Here is a 17,799-nt window from a genome sequence, read left to right as displayed (position 1 = left end):
TGCATAAACTACTGCTACAACATGAAGACTAATAAAAACGTAGCTCTTATGATCAGGAGAAATATTGTATATAATGGCTTCACACAGTGTGTGAGTGTGCAGATTCAATATACATTATCAACGACTGCCAATACTATAAAAACGAAACAAGGGGCCGTGGTGTTTACAGGTTCAATATACAATTCACGTGTCACGTGTCGTAAAACCTATGCTGGGTAAATGGAGGCGATAGTGCGAGGAAGCGAGAAAGCCAAAGGTTGTGTAAGTGGACGCTGAGTTGAGGACGTGATGTCCTCCAAGGAATAAGAATTAAAATGTGGTAGAAATGGGATCGGGGAATAGTTTAATGCGAAGAAGGAATTAGTAAAATGAAAAAAAAAAATGTGCAAGAGAAAGGGAAGCGGAAATTAAAATTAATGGAATAAGTAAAGCAGAAAGAACAAAAAAAGGAAAACCATCAAATATAAAGAGAAAGAAAAAACAAAAGAGAACAGAAAGAAAGAAATAGGAGAAAGAAGTAAAGAAGGAAAGGATATGAATGAAGAAAGAAAACAAAATAAACTAAATACAAAAAAAAGGGACCGAAGAAAGAACAAAGGCAATAAGTATGAAAGAAAGAACAAAAGAGAGAAAGGACGAATGTGACGTAAACGAAAAAGAAAGTAAGAAAAAAAAGAAATTCTTAGGTAAGAGTAGGAGTGGAAATTAGATTGAAAATTAAATGAAAATAAGAAAAGACTAAAAGAGGATCACCGTGTAGTATCTGTTCTGATTCTGCAAATCATTTTTTTCTGCTTCTAGTTAGTGAAGGAGGATATTTAGTTCTTTCCTACTGCAAAAACCGTGACACTAAGTTCGGAAAGTGGGATTGAGAATTCAGCTCTCCCCAGGAGGGGCACTCTGACCTGCAAAAAGTGCCTGGGCAGCTCCGCTGGCATTCCCCGGTCAGGGCGCCTAACCCTTTTTCAAAGAGAGATGGTAAAACGATGCATTCTGAGTTAATTTTTATTTTTGTAGTGAACCTTTAGGTGGAGTTGGATTCTCTCTACATTAAAAAAAATCGATCTCATGTCTAAGTTAACCCTCGTGAAGAGGAAAATAAATTGTGAATTAAAACGATAAACAAATATAGAAAAACAAAACGTTAAAATGGAATTAAGAAAGCAAAAAGAAGAAAACATGAAGAAAAAAAATAATAATAAACGAAAATTTTTTTTTAAATGGGAAAAAACAGGATGTAAGGCTCCCGACGAATTGCAAACATTTCTCCTTCACTCCGTTTTCATTAATTCATACGCTCTAATAATCCTAACCTCCAGTCTAACGACTATATTTCTATTGTGTACGGTTATTTTTGTTATCTTTCTCTGTCGGGAAACGGCGCCTGCAAATAAATTCTCTCATACCTCGAAAACGACAACGTCAAGCTAAAACGGTTGGAAGACAAGGGAGATTTATTCGATATGATCTTAGTTTCGAATCAATGTACTAGTGTAATTGGTGAGACAGAAAGAGGTGGATAAACAGTATTTAACGATATTCCATCAATGCATTTTAAATTAACAAGTTTGAATTAATTTTCTCTTCCTGCATTTCCTTTAGAATAATGTGACGTCATGTCTGTTTCTTTCAACTTCAATTCAGTTTCATTTCTAAACTGTCCGTCTTATATGTGTTTATTCTAGTGTGTTTATTCGACCAATATTTAACAAGAATGCAATTCACCTAGTGCACTGGCTTTTCACCTGTTCTTGTGTCCAATTCCTAGAGAGGAAGTAAATCAACGCACAATTATATCCATTTAATTGTGGTATATGTATTTGCCCATTGTTCATGTTCTTTGCTTGCTGACCATTCAGTTTAGTGTTAAATAGCGATCAAGTCTAAGCTTCAATCTATGGTCCCCCCCCTTCGCCAAACTTTCATGGAAAGTCTAGCCAAAAACACTCGTCTAGCCAAAACCACTACCAACAATTTCCCACACTCTTTATCTGTGCCTAAACCTAAATGTAGATTCCATGAACAAAGTTTTTTTCTTAGAACGGTATACCCGAGGAACTCTTTTCCGTTTGCCTGCTTTCTAGCTGACTACAATCTGATTATCTTCAAGTCAAACGTAAACAAGTTCTTGATGAACCGTCCCCCTGAGTAATCCAATTTATAAAATTTCCACTACTTATGTTTACTACGCTATAATCCTTATCCTCAAATGGCCTCCGGGCCTTGATAAGTGGTGATTCCTGTGTAAAAAAAGCACAATACTTCTTCATCGGTCGTAAAACTAACGTTGTTAGTCTTTTAGCCTTTTACTATTCTATCGTTATTTTCACGGTAGGTGTTCGACTGCGTTGCAATCTTTGAGTCCATCCCTGTAAAACATTCACAGCTAGAACTCGCCTAACTACCATCACTGCAAAAAATTTCCTATATTTCTCGATGCACCTTAAAAATCAAAACTCATTATATATTTTGATTATAGAAAATATCTCAAATTTAAGGCTTAAGATTAAGCGATCTTCAGAAAAATCGAATTCAGGAGAATTTACCTAGCCTAATGATTATAAATCAAACTTAATGTAAATTTCAGAATACAGGCAGGGTGGAACGATAAAAGTGACACCCTAGAAAAGACGACATTATTCCATTTCCATTTGATGAAAAGGGGGTTTCCTTTTCTTGCAGACCATCTACTAATAATCAAGTTACCTGAATTGATTTTTCAATAAAAGTTTCAAAATAAAACTCTAGTGTTCTTTTCTTCGTGGTGATAAATTTATCATTTACCCTGAATCTCTAATCCAGCAGGACCCGTGGAAATTCCAACAAATGTTTTCATAAAGCTGGATAGTAGAAAAAGTTAGTTTTTTAACAGAAAAATAAACAATAACATGCAGCAAATATGAGCTTATTAACATTTCTATGAAATAGTATACATTATATTTTACATAGAAAACTGATCCTAATCAGGTTAATTAATAAGTACTAATACATACTCAAAAAGAAATGTGCTGCATTGTACAATAAAAACAATAAAATAACATTGTAAGAGACTGTCTTTGATTTACTCCTTCAGTTCAACACCTCCTGGCAAACAATGTTCTTTTATTTTGCCCTGTTTCTTTCGAATGTTCCCTTTTTACATAACATTTCGCTGCTTTTCTTCAGTGAAGAACCACTGGACGTTAGAATCACTATGAGTTCCTTTCTCCCACTATTACAACAATGATCATATATAATTATAATGATATTTGAAAACGAGGCAACACCAAAGGAAAGCCACTCTCATATTCTTGTCCAGGGTTACCAGCATGACTTTTTTAAAGGCAAATTTCACGAATTTGGCCTCTTTAAAGCAGCTTGTCCTTCAAGAGTTATATTTAGCCCTTTGCAAAGTGTAACGTACGGACTAACGAAGGAAGGAACGAGCAAAATATTAGATTGCTATCTAATACTCACAGGGAAATTTCTACAGAAATCAGGAGTCTCTCAATTTTCACGACAAGCTTTGCTTTTTTAAGTAAAACTAAATTAAACTAAATATAGTCTACATTATGGCTACTTTCGCCAAAATGTATACTAATCGGTTATTTAGATTAGGAAATATACAAATATACACACATACCTAACTTTATATGTAGATAAAGACGTTTTTTTGTTTTAATGTAGTAATTTTTTAAAAAGTCAGTTTAAATAAATTTAAGTCTGCAACAAACACATGTTAATAGTTTGGACCATATTATAATGTTCCTTCATACGCATTTCATATCTAAATGTTATTAAGCCAGTTTTTATCTATATTTGCATTTTGTATAATTCTGGCCGTGCATTTACCTTTCTGATGAGAAGCATTTATCTTCGAAATGCTATGGCCTAAAGAGGTTTCTGTTTTTTTTTTAACTTTCCCCTTTTACTTTTTTACTTTGTTCTGATGGTATAATAAAGTTATACATAACTTTTATTCCTCATATTTCATTTTATATATGTGTTTGCTCCTCTTAATAGTGTTGAGCTTTTTTATCTTGATAAGTTTTGGTTTGTTAAGAATATATTCTTTATAATATAAGTGTGTATATATATATGTGTGTGCGTGTGTGTGCATTCGCATATATTTAATGATATGCATATATACCTACTTATCTATTTATATATATATATATATATATATATATATATATATATATATATATATATATATATATATATATATAATTCACACACACTAATTGACCAATAATGATGAATTTTGAAACAAAGCTTGGGGGTGAAATAGTGGGTAATGTGGACTACTTTGAATTTAATTTAGCAAAACAAGGATGGAAACTCTTCGGGAAAATTTAGGCACCTCCAGTTTTTGTAAACGTTTAACTGCTAGTATTAGACATACATTAATAAATATTTCACCACTTTCAACTGATTTTGAGTATTTGAAGAGGATTTTGACAGAGAGGATTTCCCATTTAGATATTCAAATATTTCAGATTTGCATTAAATTTAAATTATAATTATTAGTTACCAGTTAAGCGAGATTCAGTGAATTTCATTTTTTTCTTAAGACCCCCTATGCTTAAGTTAAACGTGTTCTATAATAAAAACCATTTAATAGATTGTAATCAAAATTGGAATAAGGATTCTATATATAAGTTTTTTTGCCATTAAATCAATGATATTAGTCTTCGTATGGGGGCCTAAAATGGTGCAACACTGTTCTGTTCAGGTAATTAATTTTACCTGTCTTGGGATAGGTATTAATTTAGTAAAAAATAAATTGGAATTGTCCTCGTTTTTTCTTACATGATTTTCAGCTACCTGCACGTGATAAGAAACTGGGGAGAATCAAGAATGAAACGACATCAATATAAACCATTAAAGAACTATACAGGCGGGAGGGAGGACATATTAGTGTTGGGCGGAGAAGGGAGGCGAATATTCGTGTGGGAGGGAGGGGGGTCAGTATTCACTCTTATAAAATAATTGAATCGTTTGTGAGGAAGTTTGACCAGAGTATAAAAATACCATATTTCACTAAAAATAAAAGAGAGGAGGAGGGACGACTACAGTCCAACACGGATACCGGTTTCCACATGATTTAAAGACGAAGAAAAATTACAAGACCGTAACAGAGATGGAGAACGGGTTATTGCAATGTCTGGGGTATGAAAAGAGTGAAAAATAGGAGAGTTTCAGATTTATTAAAAAGACAACCGAAAAGTGGCGTGCGAGAAGTCGGCTTCATAGGTTAGAGGTCGTTGTAACACTTAATTAATATCGCGAACATGACATGGAGGCATGCGAGAAGTATTCACATTACAACCTGCTTTCTACTCATACGCATGATTGTAAGCCTTTTGTGATTGGCACATCTTTGCGATTTTTCTTTGTTAGCTTTAACTATTGTCCAAAACACAATGGTAGATAGTAAGTGTTAAGGTGGCGTTTTGTTATTATTAAATCTCATGTATATCTGGAACCGAAACTTCGTCAGATTTATAAGAGTTTAATACGTCATATTTTCAGGTTTTTATTCCATACAAATGTTGAGTTTATTTACTTCCTCGTAAGGTTAGACACAAGATGCGAAAAAATATTTACAATAACTTGCACTAGAGGATGTGCACTCTGGCCAACAAAACATGCCAGGGCACCACAGAATTTTTATCATTACTAGAAGAGAAACCCGTCGTTGGTTTCCACCTACTTTATTGGTAAATGCCATCCAGGGGTTTTACCATACGCTAAGTACTACGGGCCGGCGACGCTATTTTCCCATAGCGTCTGGTATTTCTCAAATGGTCAGCCATTTGATGCTGATCAAGAACAGCGTCGTTTAAAACTGGTCTACGTATTTTTTAAATTATTTTTTTTTAATATAAATTTAAATATATTATTACATTAGCAATAACATGGTATAACAATGACAAATAAAAATTGGCTAAAATTTGATTTGCTAGTTTAAAGAATGTTTAGGTTCATCAATATAACTTTCTATGTTCGAATCACAAGTTAGAATAAATTTCATCAAACAATAAATGCAATGTTTCATTTTCATAAGAATATTCTAACTGGTTTCATTTTTCCATTTTTATGCATATTTTCTTCTGTTTTCGGCCATGGTATTAGGAATATTATACTATTAAATTAACGTAATTGAATATGGCACTTCATGGAATTATATGTTCTACTAAATATAATATTAATTTTAATCAAATATGTGCTCTAACATAACCTTATCGGATCTAACTGGTTTATTAAGCCTGCTACAGAGCGTGCCAGGGGGAAATTCTGGGAAATTAGAAGTTTCCTGACAAATATTTATGAAAATCAAACTTGCAAACCAATAAACGAACATTTCCTATTTGGATTTGAAACCGTCAAATGTGATTGTCACTTCGAATCCTGTATACAAGCTAAACACTTGGAACTGAACACTTGGAACTGAACACTTGGAACAGTCGATCTATTTGATCTACTATTTGATCATTTAGTGCAAGTCAGATTTATTACGAAAGATAAAGATTAAAAATAAAAAGAAATTGGTAAACTGTTTGGTACGAGTGCATATTAGGTTTCGAGAACAACTTTTATTTTTATTTTTAAATGAATTTTAAGGAAAGACAATTCAAGAATTTATTCAAATATATAAACTTTAATGGTTATTTTTGATTTATTACGAAAGTTTAATTTTGTAAAATTTCTTTTTTGGATCCCCGACAAAAGGAGAGTAGACCTTTAAATTCACTTTGTCCGTTTGTCCGTTCGTATATCCACACTTAATAACTATGCCTTGTTTACTTATTTATTATTATTTTTTTAAGTTTTGCACAAACATCAAACATGATATGTGTAAAAAAAGTAACAAAACGGATTTTCCGAGAAAACACCGGTTGCCCTCCCTAGGGGGTTGCCTTTCGGGTTAAAATGACTACAATCGACACTTTTGTGCTTAATAAACAAAATTGATGCCTTGGGTCTTTATAAAACCTTTTTGGACAGTTGTAACTAACTGATATAATTTTGTTTGAAAATATGCTTCGCGATAACTCTTGGGTGTGCCCCAGGGGTTCTTTTATGGCTAATAAAAACACTCCATTTTGAGGATTATTTTACCATATTTGTCCAAAATTTTCGGTGTATGTCTATTTAGCAGTTTTGCATGGTGCTGAACTCAAACTGAAATATGTGAAGTTTTGGGGGACTTTTGAGGCTAAATGGGGCGTACAAATGATGGACTTAGTCATTTCTTTCTTTTTGCATGGGGCAGAATTCAAATTTATATATGTTAAGGCTAAAAACTGCACCGTTTGTTCATTTTCACCAGGATTTGACGTCCCTTGGGGACTTTTGGGGTTAAATAGGGGGGGCAATGCTTAACTTAGTCATTTTTTATGCCTCATTAACCGTGCACTCACGCGGGGCCAATGCATGCTTCATTTGTTTTTAAATTAACTTACCACATTCATTCATTTAAGAATTTTTTTTTTTTTTAGTAAGACTATTTATTAAAAAATTCGTTTTTTAAGTCATACATTTTCAAAAATTACGTTTTTTTTGTTTTGTTTTGTTTTTTCGAAGTCGTACATTTTCATATAAAAAATGCATGAAGTAATTTATTTCGAAATTGTAATTATTACATAAAAGGTTTTTTTTTAAAACTATTCTAATTCAATAAATGTTTAGATGATCTTTTATTTTGTTTTTCTTTTTAATTTAGTGTGTTTGTTTTGCTTTTAATAATATGTTATTTTAACAACCCTTGGAATTGTTTCCCCTTTGGAATTCTTCAAAAATGGAAAGCACAAAAGTGTCCTCCAACCCTAAAATGCACAAATGTCAATTGTTTTGTTTTAAATGAAATGCTTTTGTAAACTACTTTTATAAAATGTCGAAAATATAGTAAACCATTTTAACTCGAGTTAAATTGTTCGTCCCGAACATATATCCAGTCTAATCCTACTAAGCAAGCAGTAGTCAAGCACATGCGTAGAATATAACATGAATACTGAAATAAAAAATATGACTTAAATGAAATTCGTGTCTACATGCATATTTATAAACAATATAAGTTCCAATCATTTAGGGATATCTTAAGTAGGATGACCCCCTAGAGTAAATGTGGTATTGCGGTGACTGAGATGAATCTATGTAAAAGTAGGATAGGCATTTTTAAATTATTTTTGACAAATATTGATTAACGGTACCTATTTCCTTACACTTTTGATTGTCTTGTGCCTTATTTGCTCCAAATATGAAATTTTATAGTTTGTGCAAATAAATAAGTAAAAGTGTAGTATCTGTTTGGATATTACACTTCTTTTGTCCCAATATAGAGTGTCACTTTTGCAGAAGTGGAATTTTCGCGACGTTAAAAACTGATCTTGTGTCTTCCTTTGTTTATAAGCAAGTAAATTCAGACTACAAAATATGGTTAGCATCATTATAGAGTGAACGTGTGCGTGTGCGAGCGTGCGGGCGCGCTCCTGTGTGTGTTTGTGTGTGTATACTAAGTATGTATGATAAATATATAAAAATGTCGAGAAAGGAAGAATGCCGTATTTGGTGCCGTCAAGCGGCTATGAAATATGGATCGAAATTAGATGGCAATTACCATATCGATGAATAACGTCAGACGGGAGACGGGCAATAACAATGTCGGGTCTTCACCTTGAGACCTCGACACTCTGTGCGCGCACATATCGACTCGGACCGTCGCGAGAATTGGGCGTGGATGGGAATGGTACTGTCTTTCGTAATCCATCATCCGCTTTCAGTGAGCATGCGCAGAACACACTGTGGGTATTGGACGTAGAGCCAAGCTCAATAAGTGACGCTTTTTCGGTGCATCTCCGATCTGTTCCATCTGCCTGGGCTATGTATCTTACTTAAATAGCATGGTAAATGCCTATACTGAATTAAGACAGCACACACATATGTAAAATCACACGAGGCACATTACTGTTCTCTCTCTCTCTCTCTCTCTCTCTCTCTCTCTCTCTCTCTCTCTCTCTCTCTCTCTCTCTCTCTCTCACACACACATGAATGGAAATAGGCACAAACTTTAATAAAGACTTTTCATATCTATCTGCGTAAGTACACTTTGATAATTATGTTTCAGTTTTAAGAAATATGGTATAATATAATTATGGGGTGTTCGTTCGCGCCTGGCCTCCATAGAATGGATATATTTAACAAAGTTTAACAAGGTTTTTTAATATAGATCCACAGAATATTGTGATAAGTGTTTCAGTGTGAACAGGTATGGTATAATAAATTATGGGGTTTATCTATTTTATTTTTACTTTCATCATATTTTGCTTTGGTTTTAATACCCCAAATTCGAAGCTATCTCTTTACAACCCTTCCTTTTCATAACCTATCATACTTTCATAAATCAGAGGCCATTTTCTGTAGGCTGTTTTTGAACCCAGTCAACAACGTGTACTTTTGCTGGTATATATATATATATAAATATATATATATATATATATATATATATATATATATATATATATACTCACATTGACACGCTGCTCTCGTCAGATCACCGAAGTAAAACAACGTTGAGCCTGGCCAGTACCAGATGGGTGACCGTCTGAGAAGTCTTGGTGCTGTATGTATCGGGCCAGGTAGTAGAAATTTCCTGGTTGGTATCTGGGGGCGCATTAATTTACTTGGAGAGATGCACCCCCAGTCTTCGTTAAGACATGCATCTAGGAGAAGGAAATTCTGATATAAAAACCTGAAGTCTACTGTATACTCTGTCCTGAGGTAGTCCTCTGCACCGACAAAGGTTAGCAGTAATATCAAAAAGTGTGGATGTTTGTTACACAAAACCTTCACCACTATAAACAAATCATCTGTGTGAATTCTCGAGAAACTTAGTTATTGTGGCGGAAGCTCACACGACGAAATCGACGTTAGATTCCATCATATATAAATATATAATTCTTGCTAACTAAATTTGCATATACAATATATACGTATATCATTTACACTCATAGGATATTATAAGGTGATGTAATATATTGTACATAAATTTTCCGTGTTTACTTCAACAGTAATGTTCAATATTAGTAATAAAATATGACTATATTTTCATGGCTCTAACGTAATGTACTTGCAATAACCCTTATTCCTGAGTGGCTTCCGGGCCTTGATAAGTGGTGATTACTGTGTAAAAAAAAAATGGCAATTAAGCCACATAAAGGTGTATTCGTTTCATCTCCCCTCACACTCACACACAGCCCAGCTTTGCCCGGGTGGTTGGATGTGTCTGTTGAGCATTAAAAAAAAAAGCGGTCAATTTTTTTAACTTTGATCCCTATTATGACTCCTTAACATTTATCGTTTTGGGCTCAAATCAAGTTATTAAGTAAGATCCCTGTCCAAAGAATTTATATCTAAAATTTCAAGTGTTTTGACCCAAAATTTTCGAAGGAGTTTGGTAGAGTTCTCAAAGGTCAAATCGTTGAACTTTGACTCCTTTATCGCCAAATTTCTGGCCGAACACGGATTACAAAGATTTTCCCAAATCTCAGTAACCTGTATATCAAATTTCGAGTCTATAAACTGAAAATTAACAGAGTTATTGCGTAGGAAAATGTACACACACAGACGCACATACACACAGACACGTTCACTTTTATAGATTAAACAAAAATATATACATATACATAAATATATATGGAACCAATTTTGTTTTTACTGTAAACATTTTACGCAAATTTTATGCAAGTATAAATCATGTAGAATATCTGCATGAATATAATTACACGTAATAGTTAACTAAAGATTATCATCCAATAAGAAAACCAAAAAAACTAATAGGGAATTAATTAGAATGAATATTTAAAGGAATACGCAAATTAGCTAGATCTTTTGATAGTGAATGCAATTCCACAACCCATATATAAGACAATTGTATTTTCTTTTTAAATAAATTAAAAAGAGGGGTTTTAATATGAATATTAATACACACAAAAGAAAAACGAATTTATAAGAGTATATATATATATATATATATATATATATATATAATTAGAAAGTTAAATATCATTTTTATATCAGAATCTATCGAGATACACTAAATTGAGCAATTAACAAACACTAAATTGAGCAATACACTAAATTGAGCAATTAACAAACAAGAAAACTTTCATGAAAATAAAAATTTAATAAACTAGCAGTTCAGCCCAACTTTGCTCGAGACCTAAAGTTCATAACTTTATGTGCATATATATATATTAAAAAGCTTGATTCATGTCCAGGTAACCTACATCTAAAATTTCAAGACCACAAAATTGGCGGAGGAGTTTGGTAGAGTCTGCAAAGGTCAACTCTATCAACTTTGACCTCTTGGCAGCCAAATATTCGCCCAGAAACTGATTAAAAAGCTTGCTATATGTCTGAATACCCTTTCTATAAAATTGCAAATGGTTTGACCCAAAATTGTCTGAATAATTTGCTAGAGACCGCAAAGGTCAAATCTTTTAATCTTTGACCCCTTGGAAGCCAAATTTTCGGTCAAAAACTAATTAACGAGCTTACCCTACGTCTGAATACACTTTTTGTAAAATTTCAAATGTTTAGACCGAAAATTGGCTGAGTAATTTGGTAGAGACCGCAGAGGTAAAAACCCCTTAATATTTATTGTTCTGGGCTCAAATCAAATTAAAAAGTTTGATCCATGTCCAAGTAACCTACATCTAAAATTTCAAGTGTTTAGACCCAGAATTAGCGGAAGAGTTTGGTAGAGTTTTCAAAGGTCAAATCGTTGAACTCTGACCAAATTTCTGGCCGAAAACCGATTAAAAAGATTTTCCCAAATCTCAATACTCCTTATGTAAAATCTCGAGTCTGTAGACTGAAAATTAACAGAGTAGTTAGGTAGGGAATTGTACACACACAGACAATTTCACTTTTATAGATATATAGATAACAATATTTATTAATCTATCTCTTTTTCAAATAAAGTATTATAATAAAGAATAATATTTAACCCATTGATTTTCAAAGATAGGATTTTTTCATCTTTGTCAGGTGATAAAAATCAACAAAAATGTATTATTGTTGCATATATATATATATATATATATATATATATATATATATATATATATATATATATATGAGAAAGAGAGACCTATAGGCAGACAGTTTCGCTATATCTCAGCTATACTAGCTACCTAAATCCCGCGTTGGCAAGTTGCAACATATTGCTGGTTGGAAGTTTAGTCGCATATTTAAAATACACCGAATATCCTAACTTAATTCCGTTTATATTTTTTCTGAAAGTGGACGACATGTTAGATTTGTACATGCATTTTTATCTATGAAAATACAAGGGGAATAACTCTCATAGCTGTAAGGAGGAATAACTCTCACAGAATTAATAAATAAAGCTTACTTCCGTTTTCAGACATATATATATAATATGTGTGTGTGGAGTTAGTTAGTATCTGAAGGATTTAATCTCCTTGAAAGTCGTAGATTAGTTGTAGAATAGTTCGCTGTCGCTAGGTATGCGAAAGAAGGGAATGCTAATGCATTGATAGCAAACTTGTTTACGTTAGACTTGAAGACAACCATATTGTAGTCAGCTGGAAAGAAAGAAAACGGAAGATAATTCCATGGGCGTACAGTTCTAAGAAAGAAGCTTTGTTCATGGAATCTACGTTTAGGTTTAGGCACAGATAAAGAGTGGGGGAATTTATTGATAGTGTTTTCTGCTAGACGAGTGTTTCTTGTGAAAGTTTGGCGAGGGGGGGCATAGATTGGAGCTCAGTCGAGCACTTGTCATGAAAATAAGGATAAAGCAGAGACAAACTCGCGCCATCTTTTCTGTGAGAAAGAGGTTGCAGGGAAGAGAAAAGGACATCCTCCACAAGGCTACGAAGTCTATTTTGAACTCTGTCTAGGCAGGACAAGTCCTTTCTAGCAGCTCCTGCCCAGTGTGAAAACTTACACTGTTATTATATTTCGGATTTTTTTGAGATGATGATTGATAATTTTGGATTATTTTTATTATGAAGACAACTTCTCTCATCTTGATAACTCAAGATGACGACGGTCGACCGAATAATCCAAATCATATAAATACGACATTATTGTTTGATTAACTCACTGGTAGGAATTTGTTGCAGTTTTATTAATTTTACTACCTAAACCGTGTCCTATTGAATTATTTGCTCATGATTGACCGGCGCAAACAAAGACGCCCACAATGTTAATGCAAAACAGCGGACGAAACTAATAATGCAATAATTGGAGTTATAAGTATATTTCCATGATTAGTGGTTGCAACCAGCCACTAGTTCACTATTGTGATGCACACAAATTTTTCTAAATTATGTTACAGTTTTGATGTACTTATACAAATATGATAATTTAATGCAAGAATTTAACTTATGGAACAATATGAAATGTTTGTCAGAAATCAGCTCTTTATTTAGTTTCGCGATGCCATCGCGAACAGTTGATGTTTGTTAATGTGGTTGGTAACTAATTTAACGAGATGCTCACTTTTCTTCTTTCAATTTTCATATCATTTATACTTTGTTAGAGACGCAGCATCCTATTGTATGTCAAATATCCACCCAACATTTCAGACACCCCAAGAGATAGATCATTGTATAATCTAATCGTTTCTTAAAATGCAATAGTTTGCATCTCTCTTGCACTTGGTTCGCATAGTATATTCATTAACATATTGAACATGTGTTCATGAGTCTCAGAAATCAAGCCCCCCCCTGTAGTTAACACTTGATCTCTATATGAGATACATAGATATTCGCATATTCTCGTTTAAGATCAAAGTGTAGTATCTGTTCTTCAGATGCTGCAAGCTATGACTAGCTATGACTAGCAAAGACCAGATGTGGGGGCAACCCCACATGTCTGACCTTTAACCAGCTCCCATTTCCCACCTCTCGGGAGCTGGTCCCCTTTTCCCTTCCCCTTCCCTTCACTCCTCACATTAAAAATTGGCCTTGTGCCTAATTTGCTCGGTGGGGGAGCAAATAAATACCATCTGTTCTTCAGATGCTGCACTTCTGTTTCTTGTTCTCTTTCGGTGGAGGAGAGATCCTTCACGACTGAGACAATTTTTATTTTTGTACCTTTTCTCCACGTTAAAAAACGACCCTGGTGTCCCGTGGGTAGGCATAGTAAATAGGTACATCTAAAACATCTGAGTTGGTAAAGAATTTTTCTCTCTCTAATTACCATGTTAATATACTATACTTTATCTGTCTTGTGATTTCTTAGTCTTATTAAATTCCAGAACAATAATTAATCTAGTCTGGTTGAGTATCTAGTCGTGCTATAACTTGAGGTAACCACACTTGGCGAAGGTATACCATTTCTCATGAAAACTAGTATGGGTTAGCAATATCGTGGATATTTTATTTGGGTCGTGAATACTACGTGATTTTGAATATTTAGTCACGTTTGCTTGTAAAGAAGGTATCCTCAGATCAGGTTGCCTTTAGGTGCTAGTAGGCATTCCAAATCACTTAATGTGTCGTTTTGGATAAGACACTTCACATGATAGCAAACAAATTCACAGATATAAATGCTCCTTTAAAGAAACATTCCATTGATTATCACTTTACGTGCATCCCTGAATGTTATTTTTTATTAGAATTTATGAAAATTTATAGACTGGACGTCATCTACCGCGGAAAACAATATAAATAAGCACACCCTTTTTATGAAAATACCCATCATCATCATCATCATCATCATCATCATCATCATCATCATTATCATCATCAATACTTATGAGTACACTCCTTTCATTCTGAAAAAAAATCATATCTGATTGGCAAGAATAATTCTCCTTAGCCAATCAACAGACAATTTTGGTTGGATGACTTCAAAAAAATATCATTTTTCCTCATTTTCAATTGCAGTCTAATTAACGGATTTTCTCCTCATCTTAAATGCGACTTTCTTTTGAACTATTTCTGATGTTAAATAGTCCGTTTAATTAGAGTTGCACTTCTAATCATGCTGAAAAATGCCATCAGTTTTGATAAATCTTTTGCCTGGATTATTTGGAATATTCAGATTACTGTTTTCATCGTGTTATCCTCACAACGTTTCGGCCAATGTAACCTCTGCCCTCACGCTGATGTATCTTGTCGAACTCTGAAATTTTTCTATAAAACTCGGCAATCTGTATTAACGGAACCATTTATTTAATCTACCTTGGTAACATGTTCTTATTCCATCAGCCATGTAGATGTAGAAGTCTTTTGTAATTCAAAATTGTATTCTTACTTGCAACCTCTGTGGATTAAATAAGGGGTTCCGTTCAAACTTTCATGCAAATTCCCATGTTTGACAGGAAGATCCCTGAGTTCGATAGGACACACCTGAAAAAGGTCGGAGAATACATCGGCCGAAACGTTGTGAGAATAACACTCAAAACGAGAACAGTAGCCCGAATAATCCAAATAATCCAAATTATATATCTTCCATCTAAAATTTCACAAACACAAAGTCTCCTTTGTATTATTGCTGAATTTAATAAGATACGTGCATTATCGTATGTTTTGTGTGTCTTCCCTCTGCTTTCTATCAGCATTTTCCTAACTTCAGCAAACAACAACTCGAAAGTTTTCATGTTAGAATCATTTCAACAATGACAGAGTGTTTGTACAATGAAGAACTTATTTCGTCGTTTCGAGTCCGACTCCATATTCTTCTAATATTGAAACCGTATGATTCTCGGGGTTAAAAATCCAACACCTATCATTCTTGGGAGTCCAACTTCGATCTCTCAAAGATTTCTTACTCTCTCATCCACCAATGCCTAAAACATCGTGTATACGCCTTATCTCCAAGGCCAATGGAGCATAATTGCTCCACTTCTCATTCTCATTCTCTCTCACATTCCTGTCCCAGGTACTGAAACAACAACAACAACAACAACAACAACAAACAACAACAACAACAACAACAACAACAACAAACAACAACAATGGTTACACAATCATCTCCTTTATTCCAACTGACCCGGCATTATTTAAGCTCATTTGAAAAAAATAATTCAACTACATTTATATCACGTTGAAACTCTCTAGCTTCTCGCTAGCTCACTAAAGTTAAGCAACATTAAGCCTTTTTTTACTTAATGGGTGACTATTTTAGAAACATTGTAAACTTATAAAACACATTTCTCTAATAGCCATCGGAAAAACATGACCCTCATCTCACTCGGAGCTTGCAACATCTTTATTTTTCAGATATGATATACGTAGTTGAACGTTTCAGTTTGGAAATAGTGAATATTTATTCACATTCGTAAATAAACAAGCCCTATCAATTTTTCGTCTTACCGTTAAATGTATTAAAGCGCCAAGAAGCGGCATCAAATAATTGATGGGCTACCTTTGCTGATAAACACGGGTAGGGAAAGAGTGGGGGTAGATAGTGCCGCTTGTCGTGCTTGATCCTGTTTTGATCCATCTCATCCGTCCAGTCTTTAGATAAGCGTGGAAAATGTTGATCAAGATCCGCAAGGGATTTCTCCCCATAATTCTGTGTCGTCGGAACCGGAGAAGAGGCTGGTCAGGTGGAGCGAGGGTGGAAGGGATTAACGTAAAACCATCAGATTTTATTTCTTCTCTAATCCGGACCGATTTCTAAATCTGACGGTCGACCTGATCACCTGTTACTAGTATTGACAGTTTCTCGGTGATTTTTTTTTTTTGTAAGACAAATTGCAACGATCGGTATGAAAACATCCCCATTTTGTTATTGGCAGCCATTTTGAATTTAAAATCCAAAACAACGTATTGATCGACGATTATTAAATTCTAGTCTCATGAACCAACAACGCGTTATGTAAAATATTTAACGGCCGTGTGTCAAATTTAACTGATCTAAATGTCGAATGCTTTAGCAGAACAAACAGCTGATTCTAATGATGAGTAATAGGGCAGGGGACATGACGTCATGAATCAATTCGAGTGAGTTGCACATCACGAAATACCTGAAAATTGTCGTAAAATCAATTCTCGAAACAGAATAGCTTTTCACCACTTTTATAGCCATTTAGAAAGAATAAAATCAAAATATACTCATACGAAACTGTATCTCTAGAATACTTATTCTAATTTTGGTAAAAATCCCTTCTTCGATGGATCGTTTTCAGTAGCTGTTTACAATGAATCGTTTCCAAAATTCATATGATGTTATGGACCGGTAAGGGTTTAGAAAAAATATACAACACGGTAATTAGTGGAGACGAAATATGCTGAACAGAAAAGTGTGTATATACGTCAGTCCGATTGCCGACTTGTACATAATGTTGAGAGACATAAAGTGCCGTCAAAAAGAAAGTCTGCAGTTGTATTTTTCAAAAACCACAAATTTAAGCTAAATTGAATGTAATTGTTTAAAAATAAACTATACCTTACTTGATTCGGCTTTTATTCCTCAATAATCAAATGAGGTATAGGTTGTTTAAACAGTTATATTCAATTTAGCTTAAATTTTCGGTTTTTAAAAAATGGCAAGTGCGGACTTTCTTTTTGGGCGCCACTTTATTATCTCGGTCTTTATAGTAAGTAGAAGAGTTAATTGTTATTCGTAAAGTGAACTCCACAGTACTCTCTCCCAAACCCTAACTGATAGGATTGATCCCGACAAGATCCTCGATTTCGGTAGGCCACATCTTCAATCTTTTACAATCAGATTTAGTGTCTGGATTTCCTTAGTAATATCCTATTATCCATTAGTTTTTGAATGGCATCCCAATTCAGTTTCGCAAGTTTATCAGTTAATTTGGTATTTCTA

The sequence above is a fragment of the Euprymna scolopes genome, chromosome 17 (genome assembly GCF_053919585.1).
Source record: "Euprymna scolopes isolate OS-2025 chromosome 17, ASM5391958v1, whole genome shotgun sequence".
NCBI classification, from domain to species: domain Eukaryota; kingdom Metazoa; phylum Mollusca; class Cephalopoda; order Sepiida; family Sepiolidae; genus Euprymna; species Euprymna scolopes.
This window is presented reverse-complemented; position numbering follows the sequence as displayed.